Source organism: Trachypithecus francoisi, unplaced genomic scaffold (genome assembly GCF_009764315.1).
Source record: "Trachypithecus francoisi isolate TF-2019V2 unplaced genomic scaffold, Tfra_2.0 Lachesis_group6, whole genome shotgun sequence".
Classification (NCBI taxonomy): Eukaryota; Metazoa; Chordata; class Mammalia; order Primates; family Cercopithecidae; genus Trachypithecus; species Trachypithecus francoisi.
The window spans coordinates 33794562-33806796 of record NW_022681471.1 but is presented as its reverse complement, the minus strand read 5'-3'; the positions used below and the strand labels follow the sequence as shown (position 1 = coordinate 33806796).

At 41.9% G+C, this 12235-nt stretch overlaps 1 pseudogene; it reads left to right on the top strand.

Moving 5' to 3' along the window:
* LOC117077678 overlaps positions 1 to 12235 on the top strand; it is a 36251-nt pseudogene extending 24016 nt beyond the window's left edge.

Sequence of the window (12235 nt, the reverse complement as noted above, 5' to 3'; positions counted from 1 at the left end):
GCACAAACACAGCTTACTGCAGCCTCGACCTGCTGGGCTTAAATGATCCTCCCACTTCAGCCTCCCAAGTAGCTGGGACTTACAGGCATTCACACTATGGCTGACTAATTTTTTTAAAAAATTTTTTTTTTTTTTTTGTTTGAGACGGAGTCTTGCTCTGCCACCCAGGCTGGAGTGCAGTGGCCAGATCTCAGCTCACTGCAAGCTCCGCCTCCCGGGTTTACGCCATTCTCCTGCCTCAGCCTCCCGAGTAGCTGGGACTACAGGCGCCCGCCTCGTCGCCCGGCTAGTTTTTTAAGTAGAGACAGGGTTTCACCGTATTAGCCAGGATGGTCTCGATCTCCTGACCTCGTGATCCGCCCGTCTCGGCCTCCCAAAGTGCTGGGATTACAGGCTTGAGCCACTGCGCCCGGCCTAAAAAAATTTTAGTACAGATGAGGTCTTACTGTGTTGCCCAGGCTAGTCTCAAACTCCTGAACTCAAGCAATCCTCCCACATTGGCCTCCCAAAGTGCCTAGGATTACAGGCATGAGCCACCTTGCCTGGCCTAGTTTGTGTTTTTTAAGAATTTATGTTTTGCCTGGGCACAGTGGCTCATGCCTGTAATCTCAGCACTTTGAGAGACCAAGGCAGATGACTCAAGGTCAGGAGTTCAAGATCAGCCTGGCCAACATGGTGAAAATCTGTCTCTACTAAAAACACAAAAAATAGCCAGGAATGGTGGCACACACCTGTAGTCCCAGCTACCTTGGTGAGGTGGGAGAATCCTTTGAACCTGGGAGACGGAGGTTGCAGTGAGACGAGATCGTGTCATTTCACTCTAGCCTGGGCAACAGAGCGAGACCCTAACTCACAAACAGCAACAACAGAAAACCAAAAAGAATTTATACGTTTTGATTCATAGATTGATTGAATCATACATCAATTTTTTTCTGACTTCTTTTACTGAGCATAATTATTTTCAGATTCACCTATGTTAGTTTTATTTTTGTTGTACTTTTTTTTTTTTTTTTTTTTTAGAGACAAGTCTTGCTACTGCCCAGGCTGGAGTGCAGTGGTACCATCTCGGCTCACTGCAACCTCCGCCTTTCCGGGTTCAAGTGATTCTCCTGCCTCAGCCTCCCTAGTAAGTGGGACTACAGGTGCAGGCCACCATGCTCAGCTAATTTTTGTATTTTTAGTAGAGACAGGATTTTCACCATGTTGGCCAGGATGGTCTCCATTTCTTGACTTCGTGATCCGCCCACCTCGGCCTCCCAAAGTGCTGGTATTACAGGCGTGAGCCACTGCACCCAGCCACACCTATGTTATTATATATATATATATATCTCAATAGTCCTTTTCTTTTTTTGCTAAGTAGTATTTTGCTGTATGGCTATACCACAATTTGTTTATCCATTTACCTGTGATACACATTTGGGCTCTTTCCAGTTTGTAGCTATTGCAATAAAGCTTCTATGACCATTTGTATATAAAACTGAAGTGCAGTGGTGTGATCCCCAGGATGAAGTGCAGTGTCGTGATCTCAGCTCACGGCAACCTCTGCCTCCTGGGTTCAAGCGATTCTCCCACCTCAGCCTCCTGAGTAGCTGGGACTACAGGTGTGTGCCACCATGCCTGACTAATGTTTGTATTTTTAGTAGGGATGGGTTTTGACCATGTGGGTCAGGCTGGTCTTGAACTCCTGACCTCAAGCAATCCACTTGCCTCAGCCTCCCAAAGTGCTGGGATTACAGGCATGAGCCACTACACCTGACCTAAATGGTATTTTAAAATTTCAATTTCAATTGTCAATTACTAGTATATATAAATGAAATTTTAAAAACATTAATGATGTAGCCTGCAACCTTGCTAGACTCACTTTTAGTTCTAGAACTTTTTTTAGATTGTAACTGGTTTTCTGCATATGAGCAATTATATCCAAGTAAAGAGAGTACTTCTTTATCATTTGTGAGCTTTTATTGCATTTTGTTGCCTAATTTCTCTGGCCAGACCCTCCAGTACAATGTGTGCTATGGTCTGGATGCATCCCCCAAAATTCATGTGTTGGAAACTTGATCCCTAGTTGCAGCAGTGTTGGGAAGTGGGGCCTTTTGGGAGATGTTTAGGTTTTGAGGGCTCTGTCCTCTCAATGGATTAATGCCATTATAAAAAAGGGCTTGTGGGAGTGGGTTTGTGCACTTCTGTCACATGAGGACACAGCATTCCTCTCCTCCAGAGGATGCAGCGTTCAAGGTATCATCTTGGCAGCAGAGAGGTCAAGCTCTAACCTGCTGGTGACTTGATCTTGGACTTCACAGCCTTCAGAGTTGTCAGTATTAATTTCTGTTCTTTATAAATTACCCAGTCTCAGGTATTCTGTTATAGTGGCACAAAACAGACTAAGACAATGCTGAATGTAAGAGGTGAGAACAAACATCCTTGACTTGTTACTGATTGTATATGGAAAGCATTCAGTCTTTCACCATAAAGTTTGTTAGGTATAGGATTTTCACATATGTGCTTTAATCAGTTAAGGAACTTTCCTTCTACTCCTATTTGCTGAGAGTTATCAGCCATAGATACTGGTTTTGTCAAATGACTTTTCTGCCTCTATTGAGATGAGCCCATGGCTTTTCTTTGTTAATTTATTAATATGGTCAATTATATTGATTGATTTTCAAATGTAAACCAACCTTGCATTCCTGATATAAACCACACTTACACATGATGTATTATTTTTTTTAATTTTTAATTTTTGTGGGTACATAGTAGGTGTATGTATTTATGAGGTACATGAGATGTTTTGATATGGTCATGCAATGTGAAATAAGCACACCATGAAGAATGGGGTATCCATCCCCTCAAGCATTTATCCATTGAGTTGCAAACAATTCAATTACACTCTTTAAGTTATTTTAAAATATACAGTTATTATTGACTATAGTCACCCTGTTGTGCTATCAAATAGTAGGTCTTAGTCATTCTTTCTACTGTTTTTTTGGACCCATTATGTTTTTTATATTCTTATATTGCTAGATTCAATTTGCCAAGATTTTGTTTGGAGGTTTTTGTTTCTATGTTCATGAGAGGGTATTGGTTTGTAGTTTTATCTGTCTTGCTTCAGTATCATGGTAATGCTGTCCTCATAGAATGAGTTAGGAAATATTCCTTCCTTTCAGTTTTCTGGAAGAGTTTGGGTAAAACTGATGTTATTTCAAACCTTAAGTTTTTGGTAGTGATAACCAGTGTAAACTCTGGGTCTGGAGTTACTAAACTGGAGTTTACTAGTGAGAAGCTTTTTAACTACAAATTCCATTTCTATGGCAGGTTTAGGGGTATTCATTTTTGTGTGTTTGTATGTGTGTGTATGTATCTCTATACATACAGATAGATAGGTAGATAGATAGACAGAGATAGAGATATAATCTCCTTTAACGAGCTTTAGTAGTTTGTATCTTTCAAGCAATTAGCCTATCTCATCTAAGTCCTCAAATTTATTGCTAAAAATGTGTTTACAATATTCCCTTATTAACCATTTAATATTTGTAGAATCTGTGTTAATATTTTTATCTCATTTATGACATTGATAATTTGTGTCTTCTCTTTGTCCTGATCCACATAGCCAGAGTTTTTATCAATTTTGCTTATTATCTGAGAGAATCAGATTTTCGTTTCATTAAATTTCTGTAATGATTTTCTGTTTTCTATTTTATTGATTTCTACTTCTTACTTTTTGCTTAATTTGATCTACTTTCTCAATTTGTTAATGCGGAAATGATGTCATTTATCTGAAATCTTTTTTCTTTTCTTACATATGAATGTAGTGTTATAAATTTTCCACTATATAGTGCTTTATGGTATCTCATATTTTGATGTATTGTATTTCCATTTTCATTCAGTTAAATATGCCTCTCAATTCCACTTTTGATTTTTTTCTTGGATTCATGCTTTACTTATAAGTATGCCATTTAGCTTCCACATATTTGAGTATTTTCCAGCTATCTTTCTGTGTTTAGAATATAATTTAATTCCATGGACATCAGAAAACATACTTTGTATGACTTGAATACATGTTTTGCTTCATGTATTTTGAAGCTTTGTCAAGTACACAAACATTTAGGACAGTTATGTACTGTTGATGGATTGACCCCTTTGTTATTATCATCCTACCATGGTATTTGCTGCTTTGAAATCTACTTGTCTGTCACTAATAAAGCCATCTGTCTTTCCTGTATCTGGTGTTAGCATTAATTAACTAGATCTATTAGTTTCCCGTGGCTACTATAACAAATTACTGAAATGCTGGTGGCTTAAAAAAATTTCTTCGGCCGGGCGCGGTGGCTCAAGCCTGTAATCCCAGCACTTTGGGAGGCCGAGACGGGCGGATCACGAGGTCAGGAGATCGAGACCATCCTGGCTATACGGTGAAACCCCGTCTCTACTAAAAATACAAAAACTAGCCGGGCGAGGTGGCGGGCGCCTGTAGTCCCAGCTACTTGGAGGCTGAGGCAGGAGAATGGCGGAAACCCAGGAGGCGGAGCTTGCAGTGAGCTGAGATCTGGCCACTGCACTCCAGTCCGGGCGACAGAGCGAGACTCCGCCTCAAAAAAAAAAAAAAAAAATTTCTTCTCCCACGGTTCTGGAGGTGAGAAGTCTGAAATCAAGGTATAGGTAAGACCACACTGCCATCATAGGTCTAGGGGGGAATATATTCCTTGCTCTTCCAGCTTCTGGTGTCTGTCAGCATTCACTGGCTTATGGCTACAGCTCTATCTCTTTCTCTGTTCATGTTCATATTGCCTTCTCCTCTGTGTTAGTGTAGCTAAATTAGCTCTCTTTCTCTCCTCTAAGGATATGTGTGATTGCATTTAGGGCCTACCTGGACAAGTTCCTCTCAAAAGCCTTAAATTAATCACATATTTTGTCATGTAAGGTAATATTTACAGGTTCTGGGGATTAGAACATAAACATATCTTTGGGGCCACTATTGAGTTCACTACACATGGTATATCTTTCTCCATCACTTTATTTTTCACTGGTTTGTATATTTAAAGTGTGTTTGTTGTGAACAGCATACACTTAGGTCTTGCCTCTTTATCCAGTCTGATGGTCTTTTTCTTTTTCTTTCTTTCTTTTTTTTTTGAGACAGGGTCGTGTTCTGTCCCTCAGGTTGTAGTGCAGTGGCCTGATCATGGCTCACTGTAGCCTCGACCTCCTGGGTTCAAGCTACACACACACACACACACACACACACACGTATATCTTTAACTTATTGTAGTCTCCCTTCAAGTGATATTAGATGACCTCACAAATAATATAAGAGCCTTCCAATAGTATACCTACATTCACTCTCTCCTGGCCTTTATACTGTTGTTTGTATATACTTTACTTACACATAAATTATAAAGCCCACAATTCAGTGTTACTATTTTTGCCTGGTCAATTATCTTTTAACAATATTTATGAAATAAGAAAAAATCATATATATTTATCCATGAAGTTTCTGTTTCCAGTGTTCTTTATTGCTTTAATATAGATCCATATTTTCATCTGGGATCGTTTCTTCTGCTTGAAGGATGTCTTTCAGGCCAGGTGTGGTGGCTCACGTCTGTAATCCCAGCACTTTGGGAGGCTGAGGCAGGCAGATCATGAGGTCAGGAGTTCAAGACCAGCCTGGCTAACATGGTGAAACCCCGTCTCTACTAAAAATGTAAAAAATTAGCTGGGCATGGTTGTGGTTGCCTGTAATCCCAGCTATTTGGGAGGCCAAGGAAGGAGAATTGCTTGAACCCAGGCAGGAGGCAAAGGTTGCAGCAAGCTGAGATTGCACCATTGCACTCCAGCCTGGGCAACAAGAGTGAAACTCTGTCTCAAAAAAAAAAAAAAAAGATGTCTTTCAACATTTACTGTAATTCAGGTCTGTTGGTGATGACTTTTTAAACCTTTTGTATGCTTAGAAAGTCTTTATTTTGGGCCAGGCGCAGTGGCTCAAGCCTGTAATCCCAACACTTTGTGAGGCCAAAGCGGGCGGATCACGAGGTCAGGAGTTCAAGACCAGTCTGACCAATATGGTGAAACTCCGTCTCTACTAAAAATACAAAATTAGGTCGGGCGCACTGGTTCATGCCTGTAATCCCAGCACTTTGGGAGGCTGAGGTGGGCGGATCACGAGGTCAGGAGATTGAGACCATCCTGGCTAACACGGTGAAACCCTGTCTCTACTAAAAATACAAAAAATTAGCCAGGCGTGGTGGCGGGCGTCTGTAGTCCCAGCTACTTGGGAGGCTGAGGCAGGAGAATGGCATGAACCTGGGAGGCGGAGTTTGCAGTGAGCTGAGATCACGCCACTGCACTCCAGCCTGGGGGACAGAGAGAGACTCAGTTTAAAAAACAAACAAACAAACAAAAATAAAAATTAGCCGGGCATGATGGCATGCACCTGTAGTCCCAGCTACTCGTGAAGCTGAAGCAGAGGAATCACTTGAACCCAGGAGGTGGAGGTTGCAGTGAGCTGAGATCGTGCCACTGCACTCCAGCCTGGGCGACAGAGAGAGACTCTATTGCAAAAAAAAAAAAAAAAAAAGTCTTTATTTCCCCTTAAAAAAAATTAAAATTGTTGCAAACTGCACATAACACAAAATTTAGCATCTTAACAGTTTTCAAATGTATAGTTCAGTGGCATTAACTATGTTCACATTGTTGTGCAATCATCATTATCAGTCATCTCCAGAACTACTCTTATTTTGCAAAACTAGAATTCTATATCCATTAAACAGCAGCTCCCCATTATCCTCTACTCCTAGCCCTGACAACTAGCATTCTATTTACTTTCTCTTCTTTCTTTCTTTCCTTCTTTCTTTCTTTCTTTCTTTCTTTCTTTCTTTCTTTCTTTCTTTCTTTCTTTCTTTCTTTCCTTCTTTCTTTCTGTCTCTTTCTTTCCTTTCTTCCTTCCTTCTCTTTCTTTTCTTTTCTTTTCTTTTCTTTCTTTTCTTCTCTTTTCTTCCTTCCCTCCTTCCTTCTTTCTTTCTCTTTTATTTTTCAGGGTCTGACTCTGTCACCCAGGCTGGAGCGTAGTGGCATGGTGTTGGCTCACTGCAAGCTCCACTTCCTGGGTTCAAGCGATTCTCCTGCCTCAGTTCCCCAGTAGCTGAGATTATAGGTGCCTGCCACCACACCTGGCTAATTTTTTTATTTTTAGTGGAGTTGGGGGTTTCACTATGTTGCCCAGGCTGGTCTTGAACTCCTGACCTCAGGCGATCCACCTGCCTTGGCCTCCCTAAGTGCTGGCATTCTTCCTCCTCCTCCTCCTCTTCCTCCTCCTCTTCCTCTTCTCCTTCTCATTCTCCTTCTCCGGAGTCTCGCTCTGCTGCCCAGGCTGGAGTGCAGTGGTGCAATCTCAGCTCACTGCAAGCTCCACCTCCCAGGTTCACACCATTCTCCTGCCTCAGCCTCCTGAGTAGCTGGGACTACAGGACCCTGCCACCACGCCTGGCTAATTTTTTGTATTTTCAGTAGAGATGGGGTTTCACTGTGTTAGCCAGGATGGTCTCGATCTCCTGACCTCACGATCCGCTCGCCTCGGCCTCCCAAAGGTCTAGGATTCCAGGTGTGAGCCACTGCTCCCGGCCTGGCATTCTTTCTGTCCCTATGAATTTGACTCATTCTAGTACCTCATGTAAGTAGAATCATATAGTATTTGTCTTTTTGTAATTGGCTTATTTCACTTAGTATAATGTACTCAAGGTTTATCCATGTTGTAAAATATGTCAGAATTTCCTTCCTTTTCAAGGCTTAATATTCCATTGTATGTATATACTGCATTTTGTTTATCAATGATCCAACAGTGGACACTTGGGTTGCTTCCACATTTTAGTTATTGTGAAAATAATGCCATGAACATGAGTATACAGATATGTCTTCAAAATCCTGCCTTTCCATTCTTTTGAGTATACACCCAGAAGTGGAATTGCTGAATTATATGGTAGTTCTGTTTTTAATGTTTTAAGAAACTGCCATACTGTTATCCACAGTAGAGACTGTACCATTTTACGTTCCCACCAATAGTACACAAGGGTTCCAGTTGCTCCACAGCTTCACCAATACTTTTTTTTCGTATTTCAAATGGGTGTGAGGTGGCACTTCTTTTTTTTTTTTTTTAGAGAGTCTCACTCTGTCACTGAGGCTGGAGTGCAGTGGCACGATCTCAGCTCACTGCCACCTCCACCCAGGTCCAAGCGATTCTCATGCCTCAGCCTCCTGAGTAGCTGGGACGACAGGCAACCGCCACCACCCCTAGCTAATTTTTGTATTTTTTGTCACGACGATGTTTCACTATGTTGGCCAGGATGGTCTTGAATTCTCAGCCTCACGTTATCCATCTGCCTCGGCCTCCCAACGTGCTAGGAATACAGGCATGAGCCACTGTGCCTGACCGGCACTTTTGTTTTTGAAAAGTGTTTGTACTGGGTATGGAAGCTTTTTCTTCTTTCTTTCAACTCTTTAAATATATTTTTCTGCTGCTTTCGTGGTTGTGTTGTCACCCACAAGAAATCTCCCATCATCCTTGTCTTAGTTCTTTTTTACATTCCTTTTTTCTCTGGTTGTTTTTTAACTTTTTCTCCTTACCACTGGTTATGAGCAATTTGCTTATGACCTGCCTTGGTAGTGTTCTGTTCATGTTTCTTGTGCTGGGAGTTCATTGAGATGCTGTGATATGTAGGTTTATAGCTTTCATCAATTTTGGAAAACATGGGCAAATATTTCTTCAAATGTTGTTTTGTTTTCCCTCCCTTTTCTCCTCTCCTCTGGGGATTACAATTATACATATATTAAGCTGCTCGAAGTTGTTCAATAGCTCACTGAATCTCTTTCATTTTTTAATAATTATTTTATTATTCTCTCTTTCATTGGATAGTTTCTATTGACATGTTTTCAAGTTCATTTATCTTTCCTACTGAAATGTCTGATCTATTGTTAATCCCATCAGTGTATTTTATTTCAGATACTATAATTTTCATATCTGTTTCATTTTCATTTTTTAATATATTATATGGTTCTACATAACTTTTTTATCATTTAAAATACAATTATAATAAATCTTTAAATATCCTAGTCTACTTATTCTAACATCTATGTTATTTCTGGGTCTATTTTAATTAATTGACTTTTAAATTACTTGAACATAGTTTTATCCTTTTCAGTCTTTCTTTTAAGATCTGTTAGGTTGGAGCACAGCAATGTTTTTTTCTAGGGCTAATTATTTCCCACTACAAGGGAAGACCCATCTGAGTAATCTATCAATTTACCATTAATTATGAGGTTTTCCAGTCTGCCTATTTGGGACAGACAGTATTCCAGGTTCTGAGTAGATGTTGGGTACTTGGGTACTGTTCCTTTTTTTTTTTTTTTTTGAGACGGAGTCTTGCTGTGTCACTCAGGCAGGAGTGCAGTGGTGCGATTTCGGCTCATTGCAGGCTCTGCCACCCGGGTTCACGCATTCTCCTGCCTCAGCCTCCCGAGTAGCTGGGACTACAGGCGCCTGCCACCATGCCCACCTAATTTTTTGCATTTTTAGTAGAGATGATGTTTCACCGTGTTAGCCAGGATGGTCTCGATCTCTGGACCTCGTGATCCACCCACCTCGGCCTCCCAAAGTGCTGGGATTACAGGCGTGAGCCACCATCCCTGGCCGGATACTGTTCCTTTTAATCCTCTTGTATAGTCCTTTCCTTGGCTTCTGGTAGTTTCCTCATATGTACACACCTATCAGTACTTGAAGGTGATCCATCAAAGCTCTCTAGAGTTCTCCTTCTGTGTACTTCTCTCCTTCCTGGTATTCTTCCCTGCAGTCCAGCTGCTTTGAGCTTCCTGAACTCTCAGTCCTGTCTCTTCAAGTCAGGGAGTCCTCCTGGCTCTACCTCCCCTTCTCTGTGCCACAGCCAGGAAACTCTCTTCAGTCAGTAATCTGGGACAATCCTAGAGCTCACTTATTTCTCTTCTCTCAGGGATCACTGCTCTCTGTCTGCTGTCCAGTGTATTGGAAACCATTTCATATATTTGATCCAATATTCAGTTGTTTCAGATGTGAGGGTAAATTCAGTCTCTATTATTTCATACTGGCTAGAAATGGAAGTACCAACTAATGGTTTCTAAATATAAATTTAAATGAATTAAAATTAAATAAAAATTAAAATTCAGTTCATCAGTTGTCCTAGCTATATTTCAAGCACTCAAAAGCTGCATGTAGCTATTGTATTGGACAGCACAGTCTTATCTGTGCTGGGTAAAAACGTTATTTTTACCCTTTAAGCTACTTAGTTAAGAACTATAAACCTAGTTAATAATTATTTATATTAAATTGTCTTTGATCAAATAGCTCATGTGATTTCTTTCTTCTGATTAGACCCTGCTTGATACATTTATTCAGGTAGTTCATTATCAAGGAAATATGGTGACAGGCCTTAGAATCTTAATGACATGGATTCAGTTGTCACTTACTAGTGGTACAAGCAAATTACTTCATCTAATTCTCAGAATATTACCAGGAAAAATGAGGATAATATTACCTGCTTCCCAGAGTTTGTTGTGAGGATATATGAAAACATGTGACACATAGTACATGCTCAATATATAGTATTTCCTTTTATCAATTTCTTCATCATCTTTCTCCAAGCATTTAGAGTTATCCATCTCAGCAACAGCCTCCAGGAGTATTTCTTCCTATCTTCCTGTCAAAACCGCAATGTGCTTTGTCCGTTTTCCTTGGGACTGTTTTTCCACAAAGGTTTATCTTAAAAAGCAATCATGGGTACTGCAGCACACTGGCTGGAGAAGAGGACTTCGGATGCATGACTCTCCCACTCCCCAAAACAGCCGCCCAACTTGCTGCCCCACACCACCTTGGCCCAGCTCCGGTGACATGTATACCTGCCAGAGCGCGATGAGGGGTGTTTGGCTCTTGTTTCTGCTTTGAGTTCTTTTCAAGGGGCCAGCACTCTAGCTGCATAGTTGTTCAGGGAACTATGCACCAAAAGCAAGTGAACAAGTCTGAATAGCAAGAGTTACGTGGATCGATTGCTTACCAGTGCCAGGCACCACCAAAAGAAATTTGCACACTTTATCCTGTGTAATCCTCCCCCGGGCCTAAAAGAGCAGCTGTTGTGACTGCAGGCACCCACCTCACGTCATGGAGAGCTGAGTGTACGCCTATGGGGGCTGTTGAGATCCCAGGTGTGCCTGGGAGGAGAGGAGGAAGATGAAGGTCCGTGCTCCCCCGCCTCCTGGAAAGGCTGCCACTCTGCACATGCACAGCCACCAGAAGACCCCAACAATGGGGCCCTCAGGTTGCAGCAGAACCTGGTCCGCATGAAGGAGGAGCTGAGGGCCAGCACCATGGACGTCACCGTGGTCCTGCCCAGCAGGCTGGAGAAGAGGAGCGTGCTCAATGGGAGCCATGCAATGATGGACCTACTGGTTGAACTTTGCCTTCAAAACCACCTGAATCCATCCACCAAGCCCTTGAAATTTGGTCTTCAGAAACCCAACAACCTTTCAGTTTTAAGCCAAATACTTTGATTGGGACCCTGAATGTGCATACTGTGTTTCTGAAAGAAAAAGTTCCTGAAGAGAAAATTCAGCCTGGTCCCCCTAAGGTGCCTGAGAAATCTGTGTGTTTGGTCATAAATTACTTGCAGACACAAAAAGCTGTTGTGCCTGTGAGCCCTGAGGTTCCTCTCCAAAATATTCTCCCAATCATTTGTGCAAAGTGTGAGGTCAGCCCAGAGCACGTGGTTCTCCTCAGGGACAACATTGCCAGGGAGGAGCTAGAGCTGTCCAACTCCCTGAACGAGCTTGGGATAAAGGAGCTCTACTCGTGGGACAACAGAAGGTAAACCTTTAAAAAATCATCACTTGGCAATGATGAGACAGATAAAGAGAAGAAAAACTTTCTGGGATTTTTCAAAGTTAATAAAAGAAGCAATAGTAAGGCTGAGCAGCTCGTGCTGTTGGGTGCAGACAGCGATGAGGACACCTCCAGGCTGCCCTGGAAAAGGGTTTGAATGACTCTCCCAACTCTCCATCCATGCACTGACATTCCATTACACTGGGTCCATCCCTCTTGCTGGGCAGCATCTCAGAGGTGTCCGTGAGGTCAGAGATGAAGAAACGCCGAGCCCCTCCTCCTCCGGGTTCAGGGCCACCTGTGCAAGACAACGCATCAGAAAAGGCTGGGCACAGTGCCTCACGCCTGTAA